The sequence below is a fragment of the Silurus meridionalis genome, chromosome 4, assembly GCF_014805685.1.
Source record: "Silurus meridionalis isolate SWU-2019-XX chromosome 4, ASM1480568v1, whole genome shotgun sequence".
Lineage (NCBI taxonomy): Eukaryota > Metazoa > Chordata > Actinopteri > Siluriformes > Siluridae > Silurus > Silurus meridionalis.
The window spans coordinates 1,961,910-1,972,908 of record NC_060887.1 but is presented as its reverse complement, the minus strand read 5'-3'; the positions used below and the strand labels follow the sequence as shown (position 1 = coordinate 1,972,908).

At 39.9% G+C, this 10,999-nt stretch overlaps 1 protein-coding gene across 1 annotated transcript in view; it reads right to left on the bottom strand.

The window, feature by feature from the left end:
• Positions 1 to 10,999, bottom strand: part of LOC124384658 (leucine-rich repeat flightless-interacting protein 1-like) — a 468,068-nt gene that overhangs the window by 298,158 nt on the left and 158,911 nt on the right. The window lies entirely within an intron of this gene.

Sequence of the window (10,999 nt, the reverse complement as noted above, 5' to 3'; positions counted from 1 at the left end):
TGTGTGTGTGTGTGTGAGAGAGAGATAGAGAGAAATAGAGAGAGAAATAAAGTGAGTGACATGATGATGTCACAGGCAGAGGCGGGCATCTAGGTGTGATGTCACAGAGTGACACGTCTATATAATTCAAAGCGTGCTTTTGTTTCTCATTTGTGAATTTAGCAATTGTAAGTAAAGAGACACTAAAATTGACAACCACCAAACAAACAAACAGCAGCAAGAAGCAGCAGCGATTAGCAGCAACTAAAAAAACATTACAAATCCTCTTCTATTGAACATTTCTTTATACAGGTACCTGGTAAGTCGTCTAAATAATTATGGCAAAATATTGTAGATTATTTAGTAGAAAACTCGAAAAGTACAAAGTCATTATTTAGCGACATTTGCATGGGTAACTAGCCGGCTAGCTAAGATTAGCTTTTATAGTTTAACTTTTTATATTAATCCAACAAATTGACCTAATAATTAGTATAGAATCTATTAAATACAATAAAGTAGCTTAATTTAACCTATTTATCCCATATTTTAATCAAACTCATGTAACCTGTTTACTCCAAGTATAATTAACATAATATACTAATAAATAGAGTAGAATAGGGTCAGACTGGGACTACAATTTTAATAATCCTTGCAGCCGTGGCATGTTTTATCTGTTGTGGAATTCCTTGTCATTGTTTAGACAATACGTACAGCTCCCAGTGTATAAAATTACAGGTGAAGTGTCTTCTACAGAAAACATCTCCACAGATATGGATCAAAACATCTATGTGGATTTGGATGGAGGGATTATGGCCCTAGTCAATAAGAAAACAAACAAAACGTTTCCTTATAACTAAATGCACTAAACTCTTTCTATGCTTTAATTCTGATTCTTTGATTATATCGTATATAAATCATGTTGTTGTTGTGTGTATTTTATGCTGTGTGCAGGAACATGGCAGCTGGTGAACAATGGTGGCTTCTGCAAGGTATGCGTCTGCATCAAGGCACGCGCGCATCAAGCATGTGCTGAGGGGTATCACATCAACTTTGTAACCTCTAGAGCTACCTGCGATGCTTGTTTTTTTCTTGTTCTTCAAAAGCACTGCCTGTGGTGCCTGGAGCAGCACACCTGTCCTTTAGGTAAACGGTGCCATCATTTACCCCGCAAATGGTTCAGGTTTCCTCCAGTAAAGGACGAATTCGTTTGGGAAACTGATGCGGACCCGTTCAGACCGGTGATCGACATTCTGCACCACGCTGACATGTTCTCCCCAGATGGAATGTGGCTAGATTCCATCCAGAACTCTGTCTATGATCTTCCTGGAGGACTTCAGCTGATCACCCGTATCTATCATGTGCGTAGGGCTATTACCCTTGCCCAATCGTATGGAGTTCCTGCCCGCTCGCTGGTTGCTCCGAGAACTCACAGATTTCTCTTCACGGAATTCGGCATGCAAAGCACCTTTGTAACGTACTACACCATCACCTTCTGTGGCTATGTTCTATGGACAACTGAACCAGCGAAACATCGTGATTGGAATTGTCGTCCTATCCTTTGTCACACATTTCACACAATCAGAACAGACTCTAAGGTATTCTCATCGAGTCTTCACGGTGGTGGTTACAGGTTTCACAATGGGGTGTGGTCTTCACTGCAGTCTCACGGTTCTATATCTGTTCCCCTGCCGCACTGGATCAGACAACTATCACCCATTTCATTAAAAAAAAGAAAAAAGAGAGAAAAAAAAGGCAAGTGAGTCTGGACATCAAGGACAGGAACTGAAAGCTAAACCTCTCCATGTCCAATAATAATTAATAAAATCAATAAAAATCTAAAATATGAAATCACTTGTTTATTGAAGTGTTCAACATCATTTAAATCCTGATTCTAAATCAGTGTGTCTCAACTGGAGGATGCTTTTAAGCTAAATAATTTAAATCCACATGATAAACGTTTAAAAAATGTGACAAAAGTAAAATGTTATAATTATTAAAAGATGAAGTTAAACCATGATTTTTGTCTTCCTTTCAAACGCTGTATGACCTCCTCATGGATTCTTCCACCTTGTAGATATCCATCTTGTGGGGCAGGGGGCTGTGGCTCGGGGTCATAATGCTGATAATCATAACACCCTGATAATCTTGTACACATTTTCCAGGTGGTATAGAAGTCTTCCATCTGAGACATCCAGAGCTCCACATCTGCATTAAAGGAGGTGAGGAGCATCTGAGGGGTGAAGCCTCTGTCACATGTCATATTATAGACTACATCAGGACAATGTTTACAATTTCTACATGTTGTTAAAGTCACCAAGAAGCCAGTCATCACGTCCTGCAGCTGCCTGTAGTCTGTTCCCTACACTGCTATGTGTCAGGATAAAGGAATCATGTGCTGAAGCAGGTCAGTGTGCCACAGTGAAGGAAAACCAGATGTATCAACTACCCACCTTAATAATAACATCCAAAATGACAGGCATTATTACACTCAGGGGCAGATACCAGACCTATAGCATGAGATTTAATAGAATTATATTATATCTAAAGAAGGTCTTTGTGAAAAAGTTGATTATATATAATATTTATATAAAGTATTTCCTTGTCTGCCATTTCCCACTAGAAACAACCTGTTGTCATTAACCCCAGAGTGGTGAGGACCTGTATTTGGACGGGGATGGCATGGTTCTGGTGTGTTTCCTCTGTAGTACTGGACCCAATTCAGCACATAGATCCAGGAGCACAGCTGTAGGAATCTAAATCAGATTATTAGCCAGTCATCATCCAGACCAAGAAATCATCATGGTCCCTGGAGATTTTCTCTTCTTAATCTTCCATTGGCACCGCAGCATTAATGATATATTCAAGTCAAGTCAAGTCAAGTCAAGTGGCTTTTATTGTCATTTTACTATACACAGTGGTACATAAATAAACAATTCCTGAACTGTGCTCACACAAAAACAACAAAACAACATAAAGTATCATCAGCCTGGTGCAAACAGTGCAAACAAAAGAACAGTACAGACAGACAGAGTGCAGACAGACAACACAAGACAAGACAAAAGACAAAAACCAAGTATAGGGACTGTAAACCTACTGTATACATATACAGTACTGTTGAATGTAAAACATACCCAGGAGAAAATACAAACAGAAGAGCAATGTAATAAAACAGCGCAAGGAGGTGCAAAGACAGCATGTAAACATTGTACTGAATATAAACATTGTACTGAATATAAACATTGTACTGAATATAAACATTGTACTGAATATAAACATTGTACTGAATATAGTATAAATAATAATAAATATATAAATGTGATATGGATAGATGAGTGATAATGTGTTTAGTCAGGTTGTACAGTTCAGTTCAGTAACAGTAACACACAGTGAGTGTGTGTGTGTGTGCGTGTGTAAGTATTTATTGTGAGTTCTGTTCAGTTCTGTGTTAGAAGCCTGATGGCTTGTAAAGAAACTGTTACACAGTTTGTTGTGACAATACTTAAAGTTTTCTGATGGTAAGTTCACTAAGTTGTGATTCCACAATGCAGTGCTTAATGCAGCGTGTGGTGTAAATGTCCATGATAGAAAAGACTCATGATCTTCTCAGCTGTCCTCACTATCCTCTGTAGGGTCTTGCGATCACGGTGCAATTCCCAAACCAGGCAGTGATGCAGCTGCTCAGAATATCTCAATGGTCCCTCTGTAGAACATGGACAGGATAATCTTTCCTCAGCCTTCTCAGAAAGTATAAAGCTGCTGGGCTTTCTTGGTGATGGAGCTGGTGTTAAGTGACCAGGTGAGGTTGTCCGCCAGATGAACACCAAGGAATTTGGTCTCTCCACAGAGGATCCATCGATAATCAGTGGAGATTGGTCTCACTCTCCTGAAGTCCACAACCATCTCTTTCGTTTTGTCACGTTCAGAGACAGGTTGTTTGCTATAGGCAGTTAATTTCACCTCTTCTCTATATGCTGACTCATCATTCCTGCTGATTAGACCCACCATGTGTCATGCAAACTTGATGATATGATTTGAGCTGTGCTTGGTGCATCGTGAGTCAACAGTGAACAAGTGGACTGAGCACACAGCCTTGAGGGCTCCAGTGCTCAGTGTGGTGGTGCTAGATGCTGTTATCCGGACTGCCTGAGGTCTCCCAGTCAAATCCAGGATAGTTGCAGAGAATGTTCAGGAGAAGGTTCAGCTTCTCGATCAGGTGCTGAGGAATGATTGTGTTGAATGCTGAGCTGAAATCAATGAACAGCATTCTACATATGAGTCCTTGTTATCCAGGTGGGTGAGGCCAGATGAAGGGTTGTGGAGATGGCATCGTCAAGTGGAGATTTGAACGATCAAACTGCATTGGGTCAGATAAGTTGTCCTTGATGTGCCTATGACAAGCCTCTCAAGCACTTCATCACGATGGGAAAGATTTATGTCATTGAGGCAGGAGACAGTCGATTTCTTTGGCACAGGAACGATAGTCGTTGTCTTGAGGCACGTGGGAACAACGTTACTGCTCAAGATGTTGAAGATGTCAGTGAAGACATCTGCTAGTTGTTCTGCACATTCTCTGAGCACCCTGCCAGGAATGTTGTCAGGTCCAGCAGCCTTCCGTGGGTTAACTCTGCATAGAGTTTTCCTCACTTCAGCTGTGGTTAGACAGAGCACCTGGTCAGTGGGAGGAGGATGGTCTTTACACCACGTTGTTCTGTACCTCAAACCGCAGAATGCTCAGATCTAAGGCGACGTCACAAGCAGGTGATGTGGTCTTGTAATTTGATCACCTGGATGCCCTGCCACATCAGTGTCTCCACTGTCCTAAGTGGTCATTTTCTTGATTTTCCTCTGATAGCAGAGACAGTTTGGCCCTTGCTGTTTTAAGGCCTTTGTCTGTTCTGAAGGCAGAGTCTCTTTGTTTCAACATACACATTTGCAGTCATCCATTTCTGATTGAGCTAGTGATGGACTAGATGGTCATCAAAGACTTGTTGATGTAGCAGGTCACTGATGATGTGTACTCTTAAGTTGATGGAATCTTTGCAGTCTCTAAACATGTCCCAGTCAGTGCACTCAAAACAGTCCTGAAGAGCAGAAGTAGCTCCTTCTGGCCAGGTTTTCACCTGTTTCAGAACCGGTTTAGAGCGCCTGATGAGCGGTCTGTATGCTGGAATCAACATAACAGAGCAGTGGTCTGAGTATCAGATGCGGGGCACATACGCTAGGGATGTTTGTGTAAACAAGATCCAGCGTGTTCGCTCCTCGTTGCAAAGTCCACATGCTGATGGAGTTTAGGAAGCACAGTCTTGAGATTCGCATGGTTGAAATCTCATAATAAACAATCCTCATGAGCATTCTGCAGGTCGCTAATAGCGCCAGAGTTCACTCAGTGCCTCTTTAGCATTAGCACTGGGAGGAATGTACACCGACGATGTAAACTGTGGTGAATTCCGTGGTAAATAAAGGTCTGCATCTAACAGTCACAAACTCCACTAGCGATGAGCAGTAACATGAAACAAGCACAGAGTTCTTACACCATTCTGTTGATATAAACACACGCCACACCGAGTCTTATGCACAGAGCTGTGTTTCTGTCAAACACTTAGTGTCAGCTGGATGGCAACCCGAACTCTGTCGCTGAGCCACGTTGAAAACAAAGACGCAACAGTCTCTAAACTTGTGGTTTGCTATATGTAGTCCAGTTTATTATCAAGCAGATTAGAAATACAGATATTATAAATAAGCAACATTTTGTTCCGCTTCCTGAACAGCGAGGTCTCCTGCCACCGCATCAGGTAACACCGAGGGCTCCTGGTCTATCCAGGTCGCAGCTGAGGTCAAGGTTGTTGATAAGATCATCATGCAGATTGTTGGTTGCATGATGCCTGTACCGTAGCAGTGTCTGGTGGTCGGTACATGAACACAGCTGACTCTGGTGTCCATTGTACTCGGAATATGGTGAAAGCACCATTTTGATCCGGAGGTCATAGCATTACCATTCCAGCTCATTATGGAAAATAAAATAAACTGATATTTGGTCCTGTGCCATGAACATAAAAGCAATAATAGCTACAGAAAAGCTCCTGCTTCCCTCTGTAGCGGGTATTTAAATCCCAATTAAAATGCTTTCAGTGATTCTACATTCTGTTTATATGAAGTGTTTCACAGTTTGCATGTTAATTGGCTGTATGGTGCATTTAAGTGCATGTAAATTATGTGAATTTATGAACCACATCTGGCTGGAACCACACAGTGTGTATCAGCTGAAAAGCAGCAGCTTCAGATCAGTCGCGTTTCCACTGGGATTCAACTCTGAAAGATCACTTTTGATTTGTATTATATGAAATATTTTATATATATTTGATATTATTTGTTTAGACTTTTCTTTCCTCAGCATCGCTTGGATTTTTCTCCTGTAGCTCCGAGACGCCGTGTTCCAGATGGAGGATGAAGACCCTCTGCCGGGATGAAATGAACTGTACGACACCTGGAACGGTGAGTTTCTCTTTAAAACATAGAGTTTATCATTTATTATTATTGTAATTATTATTATTGAAAACAAATCACCCATAAAATAAATAAAGAATGATAATAAAGAGTGATAATATTTCCATAAATGTTGCAGTGAGCAGAAATGGACCTTTTCTAATGGTGTAGGAGACATCATCATTAGCCTCATGCTACAGGTTTGCTAGGCTGCTTTTGTGTTTGTTAGTTTATTAGAAACGTCTACTTTTTACTAAAAGGTGAATAAAACTATATTTAAGTTAATAAGATAACATAAGAGATCATTTACTTATGTTCATAAAAATCTGTGTAGTGTATGACTGAGTTGTTTAAAGTCTCATCTCACTCTTTCCTGTTCAGTGTCTTACCTCAGGTCTGGGATATCAAAGATTCCTGTAGATGATGTGTTGTGTATACAGTAGAACATCAGCTGTAGGAGAACCAGGAATAATTGACTAAACAAGGATTTGAATATCAAGATTTTGCAGAAAGGAGGAAGTTGTTTTGCTGATAACTGATCAAATGTTACACTAGGGCACTTTGTATTTGTGGAAGTGGTGTTACGAATCTCACGTGTAAACATTTGAATTGTTTTTATGCCTCGTTAGTCTTAAAACTAACATTTATAGAACTGACTAATAGAAAGTGTTTTTTTGTCATGGATCACCTCAAATCAGTGTTACATTCATTGTGTGTGTATAATGATGGCATGTCAGCTATAAGGGTGATGGAGGAAAAGTCAAATCTAAATGAAGTTTGTCACTTTTTTGTTTCTTGTCATTATTTGTTGTCCTCCCCATGTGCTGCTGTACACAGGTGAACAGAGACGTCCATTCACACCAAGCTTTTACAGAAATCACCAAATCTTGATTTTATTACTGCTGAGATGATTTTATAGGAGTTTAGTTTCTTATTTTAATACCAATATAAAAATCCCATACATATTATGGTGTAGTCGTGGACCAGTAGAGAAAACACTAAGTGCTTGTAAAAGACTGGCAGATCAAAATCAATCACTTCTTTTATTAATGTTTTTCTTTTTAAATACATTTTTGGACCTGATTGTATTCAATAAAAATATGTATTACAGTTAATTTACCTTGTGATTAATTTACCAGATTATTTTATTCTTATGATAATTTCTTGCTTACAAATGTCTTAATAAGTAGATGATTATAATTGAAGGATGATAAGAGACTATAAATACTACCATGTGTTTAAGTACAAAATCTGTTTGTGTTCAGAGAAGGTAAGTGTAATGAGTAAATCTAAGGAAAATGAAATAAAGTCTGTTAAAAGTGCAGTGTTGTCAGGAAACAGAAGGAAGCGAGGCCAGGTAGCATGAATGAATGATTTCTTTTCTAATAGCTCATAACACACATCTGACACGCGCTAATCACGTGTTCTCTCATTCTCTATTTTCAATTCACTTCTACTCCCCCTAATGGTCACTTTAAGTATAACAACAACAGGTCACCACATGCAGTACAAACTAATTACACCTCAAATTAAACCCCACATTTTTATCAAAATCACATTCCAAACTGCAAACACATGTTTTCTATTAAATAATATCATTCTAAATATTTTAATACCCTACTGTGTCTAAACAGAGGAGCTATAGGAACTCCTGTAGGGTTTACAATCACACACCACTTCGCTTGTCTTAACACCACCTGTTTTCAGCTTCCGCGTCTGCATTTGAATCATTGAAGCCCCGCCTCTTTTGTGACGTCGGTATCTCTGATAGCGCCCTGGACTCGCTTTTATTGTCATGACAACTTTGTTGTGCTGCAGTTCAACACAAACATTTACTGACCACAGCAATGAAGCGCAAACAAACAGCTGAAATGTTTTTAATTGTTTTTAGTGATAAGCGTCAATGTTTTATACAATCCGCTCTCCAAGACGCCAAAAAAGATTTTTTATTTTGCAGATAAATTTAACGTTGCCAAGTGCAGAGATAAAAAAGGCAACATCAGAAGGCCAATGAATGCCTACATGGTTTGGGCGAGGAAACAGCGGCCCATCTTTTCCAAGGCCAATCCAAATAGCAGCTCTGCAGAGATCAGCATGCAGCTTGGGATTGCGTGGAACAAACTGAGTGAAGAACAGAAGAAACCCTACTACACTGAATCATGGAGGCTTAAACAGGAACATGAACAGTTGTTTCCTGGTAGGTGAACTTTCTTTATAGACAAATAGCAAAATATCAAAACAAATGCATCAATTCTGACACTTTTATTGTTTTTAAGTTGCTTCTTACTCTTTAAATTCTTCTTTTCTATCATGTAGATTGGGTTTATAAACCGCTTCCAAAGAAGGGAAGGAGAAAAGGCAGTTTGCAGAGTAGTGACTCACAGAGGAGACCTGATCATCAACCAAACCACCACATAGTCATGAACATGCCAGAAGAAGTACCAGTCCATGACCTCGTGCTTGAAGTTAGTGATCAGTTCCCCGGCCTTAGCCACCAAGAACTGCTGTCTCCTAAAGACTTCTGCTTTGATCCTCCTCTTTCCTTCTGTTTCTGAGTCGACTTTCTGCCAGACCAAGTGAGTTAGTAAACTGCATTGGAACAGTTTCAGAAGAATGACATGCAAATGAAGTTTTACTCTGCATCTTAAATAATCGCCATACTCGACACCCATTTACTTTAATATGCAGCTAAAATTGTGCACTTCTGTTTACAGCACCTGCTATGGGTCTGACTGTACAAGCAGTGAGGTTCAGCTCGAGGACGAGGAGGAAATCACTTTGCTCAACAACGACATCTTTTCCATGTTAAATGAGGAATATGGCTTTTTTAACCAGTCTGGAGCTCAGAATCATACTGAAGACCCCACAACAGCACAGAGATCCTGGATTCTGTACCAGTCTTTGATATCGACCTGGACTCGCTTTTATTGTCATGACAACTTTGTTGTGCTGCAGTTCAACACAAACATTTACTGACCACAGCAATGAAGCGCAAACAAACAGCTGAAATGTTTTTAATTGTTTTTAGTGATAAGCGTCAATGTTTTATACAATCCGCTCTCCAAGACGCCAAAAAAGATTTTTTATTTTGCAGATAAATTTAACGTTGCCAAGTGCAGAGATAAAAAAGGCAACATCAGAAGGCCAATGAATGCCTACATGGTTTGGGCGAGGAAACAGCGCCCATCTTTTCCAAGGCCAATCCAAATAGCAGCTCTGCAGAGATCAGCATGCAGCTTGGGATTGCGTGGAACAAACTGAGTGAAGAACAGAAGAAACCCTACTACACTGAATCATGGAGGCTTAAACAGGAACACGAACAGTTGTTTCCTGGTAGGTGAACTTTCTTTATAGACAAATAGCAAAATATCAAAACAAATGCATCAATTCTGACACTTTTATTGTTTTTAAGTTGCTTCTTACTCTTTAAATTCTTCTTTTCTATCATGTAGATTGGGTTTATAAACCGCTTCCAAAGAAGGGAAGGAGAAAAGGCAGTTTGCAGAGTAGTGACTCACAGAGGAGACCTGATCATCAACCAAACCACCACATAGTCATGAACATGCCAGAAGAAGTACCAGTCCATGACCTCGTGCTTGAAGTTAGTGATCAGTTCCCCGGCCTTAGCCACCAAGAACTGCTGTCTCCTAAAGACTTCTGCTTTGATCCTCCTCTTTTCCCTTCTGTTTCTGAGTCGACTTTCTGCCAGACCAAGTGAGTTAGTAAACTGCATTGGAACAGTTTCAGAAGAATGACATGCAAATGAAGTTTTACTCTGCATCTTAAATAATCGCCATACTCGACACCCATTTACTTTAATATGCAGCTAAAATTGTGCACTTCTGTTTACAGCACCTGCTATGGGTCTGACTGTACAAGCAGTGAGGTTCAGCTCGAGGACGAGGAGGAAATCACTTTGCTCAACAACGACATCTTTTCCATGTTAAATGAGGAATATGGCTTTTTTAACCAGTCTGGAGCTCAGAATCATACTGAAGACCCCCACAACAGCACAGAGATCCTGGATTCTGTACCAGTCTTTGATATCGACAGCTTCGAGGATCTGTTGAAGAAACTTGAAGAGATGGAAAATGATTCAGGAATAGAGGAAGATGGTAAAATACGTACGTTTCATGTACTTTAGTGTGCATGTTGTTTCACCATCTTTAATTTATAATAAATTAAAATTTAAAGTTTTATTTAAAGGAATAAAGATTTTCAATTCAAATCATGTCCAATGTTTCTTCATCACAGAGAGCATTCAATCACTTTCCTGAAATCCACTTTAGTAAATTCAGTGATGTTTGATGTCCTTAAAGAGAAGGAATCGCTTTGGGCGTGACCAACTACGGAAGCTCCTATGACACTACATCTGTATTATCAGGTTGACCTGTCTGTCCCCCTCTTACAATGTCATTCACACTTTCTTCCTCTCACATCAAGCTCTCTCAGCATATCCAGTTTTTAATGAGTTCAGGGTGGTTGCATCTCACCCATGTCCTTCTTCATATGGAGGAACCATCTCGGGACCCTCACC